Source organism: Ischnura elegans, chromosome X (genome assembly GCF_921293095.1).
Source record: "Ischnura elegans chromosome X, ioIscEleg1.1, whole genome shotgun sequence".
NCBI classification, from domain to species: Eukaryota; Metazoa; Arthropoda; class Insecta; order Odonata; family Coenagrionidae; genus Ischnura; species Ischnura elegans.
Window position 1 is genome coordinate 86576952 of NC_060259.1, and position 17340 is coordinate 86594291.

Below are 17340 nucleotides of genomic sequence, written 5' to 3' on the forward strand. Positions count from 1 at the left end.
AAAGATAAACAATCATTAAGATGGCTCCTCAATTAAAGTCTTTAGTTCACCCCCCAAAAAACTAATTAAAAAAAGTAACTGATGAATCTAAAAACCACTCCTATACACATACCAGGCCTTACACGCTTTACCGTTGAGATGTATTTCTTAATACATATTTACCTCATGGAAAGTGATGAACCAAATCATTACCCTCCAAATAAACGACCTTGAATCGTCCCTGTGAAAAGCACAATCACCACCTAAGGCAGCAGCTTTATTAATTATAATACCCGTGTGCAGTAACTTTCATGACATTAATTCAGGCTGATAATAACAGAAAACTATGGAATGAAAATTATGCCTCATGAAATTATGAGCCCCTCCAATTGTTAACATAATTATGGTGGGTCGAGGTACTTAGTACAAAATTGTCTTCTCAAAATATAACAAGCGAAGGAATTTCCACTTGAAATGAAAAAACATCTTGAATAAAATAACATCCAAAGCACAAAATGGTTGAGGAAGGTTAAATCACAACACAAGTCATAAACTAGGCCAAGAAAATTCAATACTTAGGGAAATCCACAAAATACATGTACTTACATAAAAATAACAGGTGATATTACATTGCACACATTATTAACTTCCTCATTGAGGAAGCGGGAGGGCAGTAAACACAAAAAGTTATCTATAATAATATCCAAAGCATTTATTTCTGGGGCTTATTAAAGATACATACAGAGATGGAGAGTACTTGCTTTGAGGTTGACTACCAGAGTTAGACAGTAATAACTATGTGCATGTATCATGATTAGTGCCATTACAAAAATTAAGAAAAAAATATGTAATGTGTTCGCTTGGTTCACATATACTAAGTTACAAACACCTTAGTGATGTAGTTGACACTTAATTTACCACGGATAAAATGGAAGAAGTATACAGAGAATACAGGCTAAATACTCACGCCGCGGCAGAAGGTACTAACTGCTATAAATTGATTTCTAAGATGCTTTGAGGAAATAAACATTGCCATTAGTATACGAAATTTCGCCACACAGCTTACAAGATACATATCTTTGGGTGAATGAACACACTCGGTGCACCACAGGGGCATGAATTTTTAAGCTCATTTATATAAGGTCCTGGGATTTATATTGATGCAATGTCGAAGCATAGTTTTGGAAATGCATTGTCACTATTTGACATCCAGTTTTTGTGACAAGAAGCTCAGAAACACAGCTTGGAGTTAATGAGAAGCAGGTGAATTGCCGGAATAGATCACCTCCCAAGTAGCATCACAGCCCGAAACAGCGAAAACCTCCAGCGCACGAAAATGTGAGCATAAATACTGATTAGGTAATATTTCACGCATAAACGGATCCATGGACACTTTATTGTTGAGGAATCTCTTGCGCTTCTGAAGATTCAAGGCAGCATACCTCCATGCATTGTGGGTATTTTCAGTATGATTGACGTCACGGCTGGCTAGGTCATGAACCCTCAACTTTAAAGGACTTCAACGCTGTTTGGGATCACAGGTACGTTATGTGGACGTGGATGGAAATAGCCATTATGTAATGATTTCCACAAAAGTTATACGGATTAAATTTTAAATAGACCATTCCTCCTTGCTATTTGCAGTAGTCGCGAATAATTCATGAAAACTGTGACCATTGTGTGCAGCCATGCATATCTTGACCGTATCCTTCGTTAAACACATGTACCTTGGTAACGTAGGCTGCATCTTGACACTAAAGCTCGCCTTTAATCTATTGTTCGGTCTATTACCTTTAGGTTGATGTGTTATGTTTTCATTGTGTGTGGTGTACTTATGATTTTATCGCTGTCAAAAAACCTCCACTGTCGACGATTTGTATTGGTAACGTACCCGCTCTCATCCACCTTAGTCATCGAATTTACGTGTAAACAAGCTACTTTTACCTTGGTTATTTCGTTATTGGAGTGTTTCATCATCACAAACAAAATTATTTTTTAAGGTTAGAGTATCATTTATAAGAGTTAAGAATGTAAAGTTTACTACACGAAGTGTTATTTTTGGACGTTTATTTTGCCCCATCGAAACACTCATACTTTTTTTGTGAAGATGTGCGAGTATCTCATTGTAACTACGAGTAAAATAGCCCCATGTTTTTAGTTAGATCTGGGAAAAGTGTGGAAATTCTACGTACACATTTTTTGTAGTTCATGCGACTCACGTTGGAAACAAAACAAGAAAAGGGAGCGTCGGAACAGATTTAACTATATTTTCATTTTTACTTTATTAACATGAATGGAATTATTTAACTCATATTTTGCGAGTATTTTAGATTTTCACATGCCCGTGTCTGTATTAACGTGTCTTCCATTGTACTTCTTGTACATGCAAACACATAGTACCATGAACAACATAATAATCATTTGATCACGCGCCTGTTATGTTGCTCAAAAATTTGAGTATTCGAGAGAAGTTATGTGGGTACTTCAAAGATAGCTTCACGAAGGAACAATTTTAGAAGTTAAAATGCTCACAACGTTGCTGTGATAATGGTGTGTTGTTTTTCGAGTCACGGATGCAGTTCCCGCTTCTATGGTATTCTCTACAGAAAGTGAGTTACGTGTTCTTATCATTTTCAAGGCTAATGGATTGTTCTCGCTTTTCATTTCCAATTTCCCCATTGATCCCTAGGTTAGACATCTTTCATCAATAAGTTGACTGGATTGGCTGTTGTCTACCTTTGTGGTCACTTACGTAGATATTTTTGTTAGCAGTTTTGAAATTAAAGGGAGCCGTGCAGTTCGTAGCATTGGAAGTTTTTCCTCAGACCTTGATATCAAAGTTTGCCTTGTTCTCAGTTTTTGTACTGGAGTGGTTTTTGACAGGTTTGAGATGCGAATATCGTATTTTAAGGATTTCATGGGTAAAATATCTGTACTTTTTGGGTTTATCCTTTCTTTCCGAGGAAGAGAACGATCGTATTAAGTGATTTGAACCTTCGTCATTGCAGATTTTCTCTTCCTCGAGACTTTTGAACGGATACCCGTGTGGCTTAAGAAGTGTGGTTCATTTTTAGTAAAAAAAGATTCAAGTGTGGCTCCTTTAGTCTTAAGGAGGACTGATTGCTTAATAGTATCTGTTCAGCCAATGATAGGCTAAGTTTCTAAAACTTCGTACAGGTCGCGCGAAAAGTGTGGAAGAATATGCGTATATTTTGGTTTAATATGTTTTCTCATGCCTTAAAGCTTGATCAAAATTTTAGTGTACCATGACAAAATTAGCTGCTAGGTAGGAACCGTTAAAACCATTGGAATGAGGGATAAGAATCTTAGTGATTAATTGTTGCATGGATATTCTGGGGTTAGCATTAAATGATTCAGTAAATCATGAACTCAACACATAGTGGTGGTATTCCAAGTCTGGCTCCATGTAGAATTGGTGGTCAACAAATGCCATTTACCCTCTGGAATGCCTGACTTGGAGAAAACATTTCCTATATTTGTTATTTGCTGTTACCTCAGATTCATATAAAAAAATTATTTTAATAAAATGCAGGCATTGAGCTGTTTTATTGGCGGTTGTGCTAAAACTAGCTTTTTTGGCCTTAAAACGTTTCACTTTTAGAATTTTTCTAAGTTAATGTGTTCCAACCTTTTCTGGTATTGTTGTCGTTATTATGGCAGATGTCATGGTTTTCTCTCATATTTCTATCTCGATTTGTTAAAGTTGCTATTTGTCATATTGAAAAGCAATCAGAGTAATGAATATTTATCTTTATTTTCAGCAATGGCTGTATTATCCTATTTATTTATCAGATGCCGTGAAGGTAAGTGGATTTAGCATTTTTTAAATGTGCAGAACACACCTGCATTACTTCATGCATCATTGATATTGTCATGTGTTGTAATTTTTTCATTTACTGAGACTAACCCTTTCAGACTATAATATAAATTAAATATATTGGACACATTGTTTCACAGCCATTCTGCATGAAGTGGCTCTATGCAAGATAAAAAAGTAAAATATCTCTTTACTTATAAAATCTGATGAATATCATAGAATATTGTTAAAATTGCGTATTATTCTCAGAATTATCCAGATATGATTATCTAGTTGTATACATGTTATTCAGATGTAAAATGAACACACCAGATGTGTCAAAAACACCTTATTCTTAGCGTAAAAATTGAGCTTTGAAAATCTTGACTTTGTAATTTTATCATTTGCTGTTTTTGAGGTTATTCTCTTGACTGCAGTTCAACTGGTGTTCCATTTATCGATTTTGAATTTGATCATAAAGTAAACAGAATGGTTTACTCTAGATAACCTGTTAATAAAATACATATATTACGTTAATTCGTCTTTGTTCAGTAATAAGTGTTAATTAATGTTTCACATCTGATTCAGCTTGAAATTTGTCACAGCTTACCAACAAATGTCACTGTTTTTATTGTATTTTTTATATTTATTTGTACCTAAACGATGAATGAATGAAGGGCTGTGAGGAGGACCTAATGAAGGAAACTGGCCAAAATAATTGGAAAATAATAGATAATTTTGTAGAATAATCATGACAGCAAAGTAGTGAATCAAAAGTTAACAATGCCACCTCATTATCAAAAAATATAAAAAAGAACAGCAAAAAAGTAGCACCATATGACGGCTATGAATTGGAAAATTAAAATATTTGAAGGATGTAGTATGCATTAAGTCCAAGAATGTATAAAGTGAAATAGAAAGTATTAGAAGAAGAAACTGTCTTAAAATTTTACAGTGGGTTGGGTAAGCCAGTAAGTGCCCAAGAAACAAGGTAAATGTAGGTCAGTAATGGATGGACAGAGGCATACATTCCTTATAACTTATATTGCCTTTAAGTGGTGGGGCAACTAGGAATATGCTTTGGAGGGATGGGTTGGCAACGGGAAGAGGGTTCAACAGAAAATTTTTTTAAAATGACATGTCTGGAAATAATTTTACATCGTTTTGGCACTAAAGATTTAACTTCAAGCTGATGGAATTATTGCATGTCAAAGCTAGACAAAAGCTTTAAATAATTATTTTATTTCTGAGGCTTTGGGGGGGATCCATCCCCTCATCCCCCCCATAGTTATGCCACTGGCTTTAAGTATGAGAGTTATTGAGGTCTTCGTGAAATTCAAAATAATTAATAGAAATAGAATTTAAGGATCAAAATCTTGTGACTAAAGACCTGAGTACATCGCATCACTGAGTCAAAAAAGTCATTTTATTTTTTGTTTTGGCGCCACATAAATATTATGATTATGTTGTAAACTCCAATGAAAACCCTTTTAAAGAGCTACTAGAACTGCCTACCTAGGAAAGCCTTCCCTTCTACATGTATTTTGGTGGGAATTTTAGTCCATCGGTTAGTAAATGCAAGTGAAGAGGGATTTGCCTATTTGTATTCTGAAGTGATGGAGAGTTCAATGTTCTGGAAGTGTGATGAAAAAAACATAATAGCCATTGTAGTTGATTAGACCGATGAAAGAATAAAATTTTGTTAGTTGCAAATGAACCTATGGTTACCTAGGATGAAATTTGCTGGAAAAAGTCATTCATAAAGTTTCTAACTGATAAAATGCCGGAGGAGAAAATCAGGAATTAGGTTTCCTCATCACTCCAGATAGCCAGATTTAGAATTTTTTCGTAAATTGTCATAATTATTTAACTAACGTATTTCATGAAAAATGTCCTAACATATTGCTAACACATAAACTAGATTTGAATGACAGGAACTTTGGGCTCCAACATAATTTCGAAATTTTCATAACTTCAAAATTAGGGTATTCACTTAAAAGGCTTTCTTTGACATCCTAAATACCTCTGTTGTAAGTTATTTTGTTAAAATTTCTCTCAGTCATATAATTTGCATTGTGTGAAACTAATGTATGTGAATTTTGCAAGTTTTTTTTTATTTTTAAGAAATAGTTCTTTGGAGATACAAGCATATTTAAAATTGAAGAATGAAGGTTGTTGAGAACTGTGACATGACAATTAGTGATGGATTGATTCAAACAATTTTTGGTATTCTTATCCCAGTTCCGGCTCTGGCATATCAAATCCAATTCTAGAGAAGCACTCGATTCTAATGTATTGGTTCTAAATATCACTTAATTTAATTTATGCCACACAGCTGCATGTAAAGGTATTACTCTGAGGAGGAATCAGTTAACACAAGCATTCATGATATCTCTATCCAAAAGTAATAGCTTCATTTAAGGATAAACATGCTTGGAAAAAGTGGTTTCACCTCCTTATGTATTACAAAGTCATACTTGGTAGTATTTACAATTCGGCTTAAATAATGAAATATAAGCTTTAGCTGCAAATTTGTATTGAAAAGATTAATTATTATCAGTTATGTTTTGCAAATTTAGTCTTCCTTAACAGATTTTTGATTTTTGCTCAGAAAGCAAAGCATCTTTACTTTATCAGGATCAAGCCTGTTGCATTTTATGCCACATAGTCATCCTTCTGAACTAAAAAGTCTTTCACTGAACACAGTGGATGGTGGTATGGCAAGAAACTTTTTGGCTAGTCCACTTAGCTGTCATAATCGTCACAATAAAGGACGGAGACTCGAGAGGCTCAGGGCACCAAAGAATTGAAATTCACATGAATAGGATCTCAAAGAAGTTTAATTGACAGAGGTTAGTGATTAGTTTTTCAAATGAAACTGTAGCTGGGCAGGCACACCATGTCGCTCTTCTGTCTACCCACAGACTGCCCAAATTCCCTGTTCGCGTCATCAGGGCATAGGTCAACACCTCCAAGACCAAGGGAGGGATGGCTCAACCCTAACCATGCCTAGAACGTGAGAAACTTATTATTAGTAGCGAGACAAGGACCATCTGTTGAGAAAATTTAGATTTCTCCGTCTGGTTGAGGAGATGCTGGCCCCATGTGTCCTCGACAACCCAATCTAATGGAGTTGGTGATGTGGTGACGAGACAACAGAAATATGTTCCAATGACCGCCTTGCACTTTGCCACAAAATATACCATACACATTAAAAATATCTGACCCTTCTTCATACACATTACAAAAAATACACAGAATACCACACAGTTATTACAATTAAATAGAGTTGACCTTCCGTCACCTGTCAACGCTAATAATACACAGAATAACACAGTTACCATGCAGCCTTGGGTAGGAGAAGCAATCCTTCTAGTATTTCTCAGGGGCAGAATGTGGTGATGCATTCACTTTTGATAAATCAGTTTCCATCTCATCTTCATATAAGTATTTACTCTATAGAGTCTTTGGGTATCTTTCCAAGCACATCACTGTACATACCTCGACCTTATTCCTTTCTCAGGTTCCCAAGGCTGAATTTGCTCCACCGGATGTGATGCACCTCAGCCTTCAATCTAATTTTAAAAAATTGGAAAATAATGCAACTTTTTTCATGAAAAGCTTCACTAAGGACCATTGGCAATTACAACCACCTTACCGTCTGAATTTTTGGTTTCATTTATAAGTTTCACCTTCAGTCTTTCCAACTGCATTTGGTTAGGAAATGGCTCCTTCTTCAGCAGAGAATCTAATATTGTTGCAATTGAACATGGAAAATGTTTCCTTTCTTCTCTATGCTCCTCTTCATACATCAAAAAATCTCTTCATACTTCAGTTTTTGCACTATCTCCTTTTTAAGTGTTATATTTGAGTTTTCAAGTGTCTTACCTGCAATGGTCACCACAGCCCCTAATTCTTTGGCCACATTCCTCAATTCTTCCTTTGAAGATTTCCCTAAGAATAACATTATGATGCTTCTGCTTACAGCACCATTAGTCATAACACTCTTGCCACCAAATACACAAATATAGAATCTTGTATCATCTTCCTCTAAGGTATTAATTATATCCACCGTGTGGCATTCTTCTGTTGGTGGTGAGTTGGTTGATATCAACATAACTGGACACCTTGCTTCGATGATTCTGCATCCTGCCGCTACTGGATCATGCTGTTTCTGTTTCTCAGTCAATTCTAGATTCCAGATTCTAGATAGAACACACAAAAATTTCAGCCTCTGGGATGCTGTGACTTATTTTTCACAAACAACACATAAACGTGACTTCTTTCAACAGATTTTTTCTATGACCATCCATCCTTGCTTTTTTAAATGTCTCACGACCTTGATAAAACAAATATGAACCATCTAGAAAGGAGAAAGTATAAGAATACGAATACTGAGGAAGGACAGGCTTGCTACAAGAGAATAAGGAACGAGATTAGCCGCCAAGCGAGGAAAGCCAGAGAAGCGTGGATGAGGAACATATGTGAGGACGTACAAAATAACCTCGTAAAAGGGAAAGTGGAAGCGGCCTATAGAAAAGTGAGGAACCGTTTCAAGGAACGAAACACAAAATGTAATAGCATAAGGGACAGGAATGGAAACATTCTAATTGAAAACGAAGACAAAGCCAAGAGATGGAAGGAATACCTGGAGGAATTATACAACGGGAGCAAACTTAGCTCAAAAGTTCTCGAAGAGGAAAGTGAAGTTGAAAAGGATAACATTGGAGCAGGCATCTTAATATCGGAATTTTACGCTGCAGTAAGAGACCTGCGAAGGAATAAGGCCCCAGGAATAGATGACATTCCAGCAGAGTTAATAAAAAATGCAGGAGAAAAGGTCTTAACTCAACTGTATAAAACTATCTGCGATATGTACTCAACAGGAGATTTACCTAGTGACTTCGAGAAGAACATCATCATTCCCATACCCAAAAAGAAGAGAGCTGAGAAGTGCGAAGAATTTAGGACCATAAGCCTGACGACACATGCGTGGAAGATTCTGACAAGAATCATTTACAGGAGAATTGAACGAAGAGCAGAAGAATTCCTGGATGAGGACCAATTCGGATTTAGGAAAAGCAGGGGCACAAGGAGGAGGAAGCAATTTTGGCTCTTAGATGATCATAGAGAAGAGAATTGAGAAAAACAAACCAACCTTCACAGCATTTGTTGATTTAGAAAAGGCCTTTGATAACGTGGAATGGAATTCAATGCTTAGAATTTTGAAAGAAATCGGGGTACTCTACAATGATCGTAGAATTATTCATAGTTTGTATAAAAACCAAGTAGCTGTGATCAAATGTGGACCAAACGGTGCAGAAGGGAGAATAAGAAAAGGGGTGAGACAAGGTTGTGCGCTTTCCCCCTTAATTTTCAATGTTTACTTAGAGAAATCCATCAACGAAATCAAGCAGAAAGCTTCGGATGTCAATATCCACGGAGAAAAAATTAGTATGCTGCGATTTGCTGATGACATAGCAGTCATAGCCGAGACAGAGAAGGATTTGAAGAAGACGTTGACAAACATGGTAAGGACAATGACCAGATATCAGCTGAAAATCAACAAAGAGAAGACTAAGATATTAATTTGCAGCAAAAGAGAGGAGGCTAAAACAAACATCAACCTAGGAAAGCATAAGCTTGAAGAGGTGAACGAGTTCTCTTACCTGGGAAGCCGAATTACCAGCGATGGACGGAGCAAGAAAGAAATACACAGTAGAATAGCGAAGGCGAAGAGGGCTTTCTACAAAAAGAAGAATCTTCTTACAGCTGAAAATACCAGCATAGAAGTAAGGAAACAATTCATCAGATGCTACATATGGAGTATGTTTCTCTATGGAAGCGAGGCTTGGACGTTGACAGCAGCAGAGAAGTCAAGAGTGGAAGCATTCGAAATGTGGTGCTACCGAAGAATGATGAAGATAAAATGGATTGACCGTGTGAGTAACCAGGAAGTGCTAAGGAGAGTAGGAGAAAAGAGAAGCCTCCTAAAAACATTAAGCAGAAGAAGGGACAACTTAGTTGGCCACATTTTGAGGCACGATGGTCTGATGAAGGCAATCGTTGAAGGACAAGTGGAAGGGAAAAAGGGCAAGGGACGGCCCCGAATGAGTTATATAGGACAGGTTATAAAGGATGTAAAAGAGAATAAATATGTAGCTATGAAGAGATTAGCGGATAGGAGAGAGAAATGGAGAGCTGTGTCAAACCAATCTTAGGATTGTTGACTAATGATGATGATGATGTACTTTAAACGTCAAAGTCTTTTAGAAGATTTTAAATTATTAGTAAAATTCCCAAACATTATTTATCCCCAATAAGCATACAAAAATCAAGAAAAGCTTACCACCTTTTTATGAAACAGAACCTTTAAGGACACGACGTTGCTCTCCCTGAAGATAATGTCTGAGTTTCCTTCTACCCCCAAAGCACATTATCTTGTGCTTCTGTGCCATGGAAAAGACGAATTTGACAAAGAAAACCATATTGGTGTGTATGAAATCGTGTTTAGTAAGCAACTTGCTCATTGTTGAGGGCTAAAAGCCTGGGATTTAAACACCAGTTTCTGGGGACATAAGAAATGCATAGCCCAAAGCATCCACGGTGGCCGAAGATATTATAGAGAGCGCCCATAAATTCGCTGCCCATCCCGGGAAGGCTCCGTCCGAGTCGTTTTAAATGGTGTCGCCTCCTGCATTGCATGCCCACTTCCACTTGTGGGACCGCACTCACGTCCTCTACCTCCGCCTGGAATGGCTTCGCCTTCTCAGTTGCCAGGCCGGCCACTGGAATGCATTAATTGTTCCACTTCGCGGCCCCCCTCCTCTCCCAGGGGTCTTCTCTTGACTGCTTCCCATCGGAAGCTTGGTCCATCGTTTGTATTCTTCCGCTTAATATGGGATGGTTACTGGACGCGGGTTTAAAACGTCAGCAAATGCATGGAAAATGATTCGGGATACTTTCCGACTTACGATAATAATATTTTACGGGTTTTTGTTATTTTTAGCCGATCGCAACCCACCGGTCGTGTATGAAGGTAACGCGCAGTGCTTCGATTATTAGGCTCCGCCCCTTTAGAAGCCCCTGTTGGACGGCTGCGTCTCCAAACGTGAGGATACGGCTTCGCCGTTTAGCGTCGGATTTTAATATTTTCGCGGGGAAATTGATGGAAACTTCGGCTTTCGAGCAGTTTTAGTTTTCGAAAATACAACTTGGAGGGATTTCGATTTTCTTTAAACCCATCAAATTTCAAGCTAGCTCTTAATTTGGAAGTAGTCGAAAATAATTTTTTGAAGTTGGCTTGTGGTAGTTGCGTACCCTTGCTCGCCCGTGGAAGTCTCCGAATTATTTTTTTCGAAACTTCAACATTGTGGGATTTTGCTGAAACATCGCGCAGTGGACGGAAATCAGAAAAAGTCGGACAAAATGCCTTTTTTTGAGTTATAAATTTGAAATTCCGCATGTTAACTAAAAATGATTGAACTTTATGGAAATGCACTGGATTTGACATGAGTCTTACCCGTTAGCGAGATACAGAGGCTCTAACGTGAGCAAATTTCCAGAAAAAATATCCGTCTTCACATGGGCGTACCCAGCGGGGGGGCGGCGGGGGGGGCGTACCCAGCGGGGGGGACAATGGAAATTAAATAAAAATCATTATATTTTCAAGCAAATAATTATAAAAACTAATAAATTACCGTCATAGTTTCCTTAAAATTTTGGTTTAATTACCCTTTTCTGTGCAAAAAAGTGACAATTTCCACGACCACGGCTAGTTTTGCCCCCACCCCTAGTTTTGATTCTAGGTACGCCCATGCGTCTTCAACTTTCTCTGAAAATCTTCCAAATAAAGTAGATTGTGAAGTTAAAGGTGGATTCTTACGGAATAGAAAGCTATAATCTGTTATTATGGTACTTCATCTTTTAATTTCCGTAATCTTAACGAATATCTTCGACAAAATTTTACATTTAGTAAGAGTTTCAAATGGGTTTTCGGCAAAATCACGCGAAGTAACTTACATCACGCGCTTCGGGAGCTTGATTAGCCGCGACGCGGTAAAGTTATTGGAACTGTATGGATTTTAACGCTCAGCATCCACCGTTTCTGTTTCTGTGTCTAAGCTGTTCTTCAAGACATCGATCTTCAAAGGGTCTACGGTGAAGAAAACCGAAGATTTTCTACTTCATTTGGAAGATTTTCAGATAAAATTGAAGACTGACATTTTTCTGGAAAATTTTCACGTTTGAGCCTCTGTAATCTCAGTAACAGGTTAGAATCATTTCAAATGAAGTACGTTTCCATAAAGTTCAAAAAATTTGTGAGTTAACATGGGGAATTTCGAATTCACAACTTAAAAAAGGCATTTGGTAATTTTGTCCGGCCTTTTTCGATTTCCGCCCACTGTGCGTCGTTGCGAATTGAGTAATAGGTGGCACATCGTATGAATTGTTCATCCACCTAGTATTCAAGTTAGTGATAGCATTCGAAGTAAATTTACCCATTTTGTGGTTAGTGCCATTCAAGTCTCGGAATGTTCCCTAAAAGTTGACGTTTCCGTGATTTTGAAGTTTTTGGGGGCAAGGAGGTGGAAAGGGATTTCGTAATTTTCCGCTGAATCATTTTCGGTCCCCCACGTCCACGGAATTTGCATACATGAGTCACACAAGGTCCTTAAAGGATGTAAAACGAAATTTTAATTTTTATGACGTGGGCATATGTAGCGTGTTGGGTTCAACCCGATCAGTTGAAAATCGATGCGAACGCGACGGTCCTAAGGGTACAAGGAAGGTCGCACTTATGATCTAGGATGTGGCTCAGTACAAAGAGGTCGGAAATACGAGTTATTATGGTTTCGGACCCCAGGCGCCGAACAAAAAGATTCAAACTATTTTTGTGCAAAAAAAGCGATAAATCCCATTCGGTAGAAAAAGGTGCCGTGCAGTCCATTCGCGCAGCAAAGTTGGGCGTCGACGAAGGCAACTAGCACCCCTAATAGAATTATTACTTTTTTTTCTTTTTCATAATATCTCAATCTAAATAGACTATTTGTAAAGTACTAAAAAAGCTAAGACGAATGATTTAAAATACGAAGTGCTCCGATCATAAATAACGAAATGGTCGAAAGTTAAAACAAAGCATACAGTATTACGGCTTAAAAAATAACTTTCGATCATTTCGTTATTTATGATCGGAGCACTTCGTGTTGTATATCATTCTTCTCAGCTTTTTAGTACTTTAAAAATATCCTAACAACAACAAGAAATTCTGCTGTCGTGAGCAGTGCACTAACGAAAGCAAATAGTATCAACATATTGTCCTTTTTGGCCCGCGAACAAACTTAAAGAAACTGTAATCCGAATCTTTTCAAGTGATCACAACAATTGGCTGAGGAACCAGAAACATATGAAACACGAATCTAAAATAAAAACGGAAACGAGTGAGATGCGAGGATTTTGAAGGCTTAAAACAAGACTATAAAATTATTATAATGACGAAATTAATACCAATATTCATCACATTATGCCCGCTCCACAATTGTCCACAAGACGAATGATATTAACAACTAATTAGGCAAGAGAACTTATGTGCTATGATAATATTTAGCCGCTGGAATTCAATGAATGATAATCACGATAAAGGAACTAATTGTTTTTGAATTAAAGTTAGATAAAAAGAAGTTCAAGCTCCATCCCTTGGACGCCATTAAAATACTAATTATTACCGGAACGTAATCTTCCTTAGTCCTTACTCATTACCCATACCCATCAAGTTCGTCTAATCAGAAATTTCGCGGGTATCTAAAAGTTATATCATGCTTAGATCACTATAACGCTCACAAAATGCTTAACGCTAAATCACAACATTCGCGGAAGTGAGACAAACAATTTCTTATTAGAATGAAAAAGGATGCATTTCTAAGGCGGAAAACCACTACTGGAAAGTCAAATGCTCCCCTAAGTGTTTTTTTGTCAATAAAGTTTGGGCAGTAACACATCGCAGTCAGCTAATCAAATATACGCTTACGCATAAAGGTATGGCAAAAGTATTTAAAATACTGAATATGTCTTCAACCCCACGAGAACGCTAATACAAATAGGGCAAAATTATGCATGCTAACCTCAAATACCTACTCCAGGTAAAATAGCAATGCGATAGGACACGCGCGGAAGTAATCGTAGACGAAATTAACAAATAGCACTTTTAGACATGATGTTAAATTGACGCAATAATCTTTACTATCGAAGAAGGATAGTTCTTTGGAATATTCGGCTCATAACACGCTCAGACCGGAACGCTTGTTGTCAGCTCCTAATGAATGTTTACGAAAAAATCATGTAAACCTGAATTAATCAATAAAACAAAATAAAAATGCAATAACACGGCAACTTCTCAGGTCTTACTTTCGAGACTTACATGTATATACAACTCAAATGAAAAAATTACGGCGCGTAACCAAGGACAACAGTAGCAGCGAAGAAAATTAAATTTCGCGCAGAGGCAGAATTTAATTTCGTTTAAGACTTTGAAAACCACCATACGCCGAAATCCTTGGGAGTCTTCTATTGCGAGTTTATGGCTACTTGGCATCAGCATAACTAGTTTATAGTCTTAATTTCCGCCACAACAATAGGGTAGTTTCCTTCATCAAAGAAAACGAAAGGCATTTATTGCGATTCGTTATCCACCTTTAGTGTATTCATAATATACAAATTATTTGGTTTTAGAAATCCCAGTTTAGACGAATGTTAATGGTAATTTTTAACCTCATTTGAAAAAGGCCAGATTGGCGCCAATGCGATGCCAATCCAAGTGACGTCACAGGACCTAGATTCTATACGAGTAGACAGAGGAGTTTTACATCGTCTGAGATTACCATTGCATTCATGAGGTATAGAGCTCAGGGAAACATCTCTTAATAATCACCTGTTGAAACTGCCTGGAAAGTTTTTTTTCGTTTGACAGGGTAATAATAATCCTTATTTAAGCCAAGTGCTACCTGCTAGTAGTGTACTCTACGCTACCGCCATGCTCGGCAGCAAGCAGCCCGCATCGAAGCGGCGTTCATAGCCTCGCACCCAGTAGGCCTCACACAGCAGAATTCAGACGTCACTCGGGCTTTTCCCAGCATTCGTACTTACCCGTCGCGTTTTCGCGCGCTTAAAGAATTTCACATTTCATTTAATCGCGAAAATAGATATCGTCATTTAAAAATCTAAGAGCGTGAAATGCGTGCTCCTGTAGTAATAACCTTTCGATTTAGGCGGTACAAAAATAATAGGAAACCACCCTATTCAAACTTCCCGATACCAAACCTACGCGAACTTCCCTGTTCCTAAGCAAAAGTGTAGCAACTCTTCTGAAAGTGATTGTGTCGCTTCAAACAGACGATTTTTAAATAACAAACTTATTAAAATGAGACGCGTGCCGTGGACTTAAAGAGCATGGGGCAAGGATTAGAGCTGGACCGAATTATCTTGGTTTGTTTCTTCAATTTTGACGCATTTCAAGGTTTCACGCGCAGAAAAGTCTTTGCATATTCTTCCATTTTATAGCCGACACATAATATAATATGAGTTGCGGGTAAAATGGCTCCAGAATATGTCATACCCGAATAAAATGATGGGATTGAATGAATGATGAATAAGTTGAAGATCGCACATCCCTATCTTACGTCTTCCACCATGCGGTCTGTTCCATTCTTTCGTTAAATTCGAGTGCGTGAAGTTTTCCCTACCGGTCACATACCTATCGGCTCTCGAGGATCTAGGTGGCACCAGCAATGTTTTAACTTTACTGTTAAGCTTACAAAGGCGTTCCGATGACTGCCTACAGACTTTAACAGATGACTATAGGTATAGTCACTTGCAAAAGTCGGTACCCACGGCCAACAACTACGTATTCCGCAGAGCTCGAACTTCGGGTATTGCCTATGCCTTCTGTACATTAAAAGGATCAGTTTGACTTACTCTCACCGTCCGTGAAAGTCTTACCTAAGGGGACTCCATTGAGCAGGCCAAAGTCCATCCCATAGAAGATTGATTTCTGTTGCCACTTCAGTCGCATTTTAATCCGCTTTCATAAACGTCCGCGGCGCGGTGATAGCGCAATGCGATCTACTTTGTTCTAATATCTTGCAGTAAAGTGTTTGTAATTGCGAGTAGATGCATTGAAAAGTAATGAATTTGTTGGATCACATCAGAATGTGTATAAATTTCGGTTAATACCCCTAATTATACCTTATGTTACCGTGAAACTCGGATAAATTTTTCAGTCAGCGACACGAGTGGCGACTTTAGTAAACCTATTTAAATGCGCGGTGGGTAACAACAAATTTAGAGGCACACTTGAGGATCCTCTTTTGTCATATTCGTGGTCTTACCGTGGCATTCTTCACTATTCCTAAATTCTTCGCGACTTCCCCGACTCCCGGTGCTAGAACTCAAAGCGAAGGATAAGTTCTGAGTCATGCGATTCTCACCCTGATAATAAATATTCTGAGAGTCTGGGTAACCTGGCTTGTTCTATAAAATACCGTCGTAACGAACATATAAGGAAGGAACGAAAATCGGAATTTACTTCTGAAAGATTATTATAAAAGTTTCCTACTAAATAACCTTCTAGATTATGCCTTTTAATACATTATTACTTAACAGAATTAATGCATATTGCTCTATTTTTTAAAAGTATTTTAGACCCTCTGATAGGTGCATTTATTATTCCTAAGCATTTTCTTGGGATATATGACATCCTAAAGTTTTCCACGCGTCTTATCACACGAGAAATCAATGATACTAGTGTGCGCTAAAATAATATGTTTACTTCGGTATGATAATTGTTCCACTCGTTACTTACATTTCCCCTATCAAATATGTAAATAATGCTTAATATATTGGTAATCAGTTCAGATATCAGTAAGTAATTAACCCACATCTTCATGTTCATCGAAAGTTCGAATGACTTATAGTTATCGAATAGTTATCATAAATATATTTTCGACAATTAAAAAACAATCGGAAGCATTAATGAAATGACTTGTTTGCCTTTTTCTTACCATTTTAAGGCTCATTTCTTATACCTTTTATCTTACCCCTTTCATGGAGTTGTCTTAAGTATTTTCCCTTTTTCGTTTTTTTTATGGAGTCATTCGTAAATGGCGACTGGTGATATCATGCTTGTCAACGTCCTCGCACATTATTATATGAATGTGGTTTCACACACTCATGTAATCAATGCCTGGAGTCAGTCTTACGGGTAAACAAATACTGATCATATTCATACTAACACAATACTAGCATGCATAATTTTCATCCGATAAAAATAAACCGTGTTGGGTACATGATGACTATTTCTGGGCAAATAATACAAACTATATTTATTAGCTCCCAAATATACTGCTTGGTATTTAGCGCCTTACGGTGCGGTAACTTAGGCGACGACGAACGAGAAACAAGGAAAGAATGAAGGCATCCGAGATGTGAGTATAAAAAAGAAAAAATTATAAAAAAGAAAAGGTGAGATGGACGTAGGGGAAAATAAATGA

General features: G+C 37.5%; 1 protein-coding gene across 6 annotated transcripts in view; it reads left to right on the plus strand.

The window, feature by feature from the left end:
• Positions 1 to 283: 283 nt before the first annotated feature.
• Positions 284 to 17340, plus strand: part of LOC124171764 (nuclear receptor subfamily 2 group C member 1-A-like) — a 77362-nt gene continuing 60305 nt past the window's right edge. The window contains exons 1-2 of one of the 6 annotated variants that reach the window (XM_046551062.1): positions 284 to 1710; positions 3762 to 3803. The gene's annotated coding sequence lies outside the window, so the exon portion shown is untranslated. The other 5 variants (XM_046551060.1, XM_046551067.1, XM_046551064.1 and 2 more) reach the window with 5 other exon arrangements.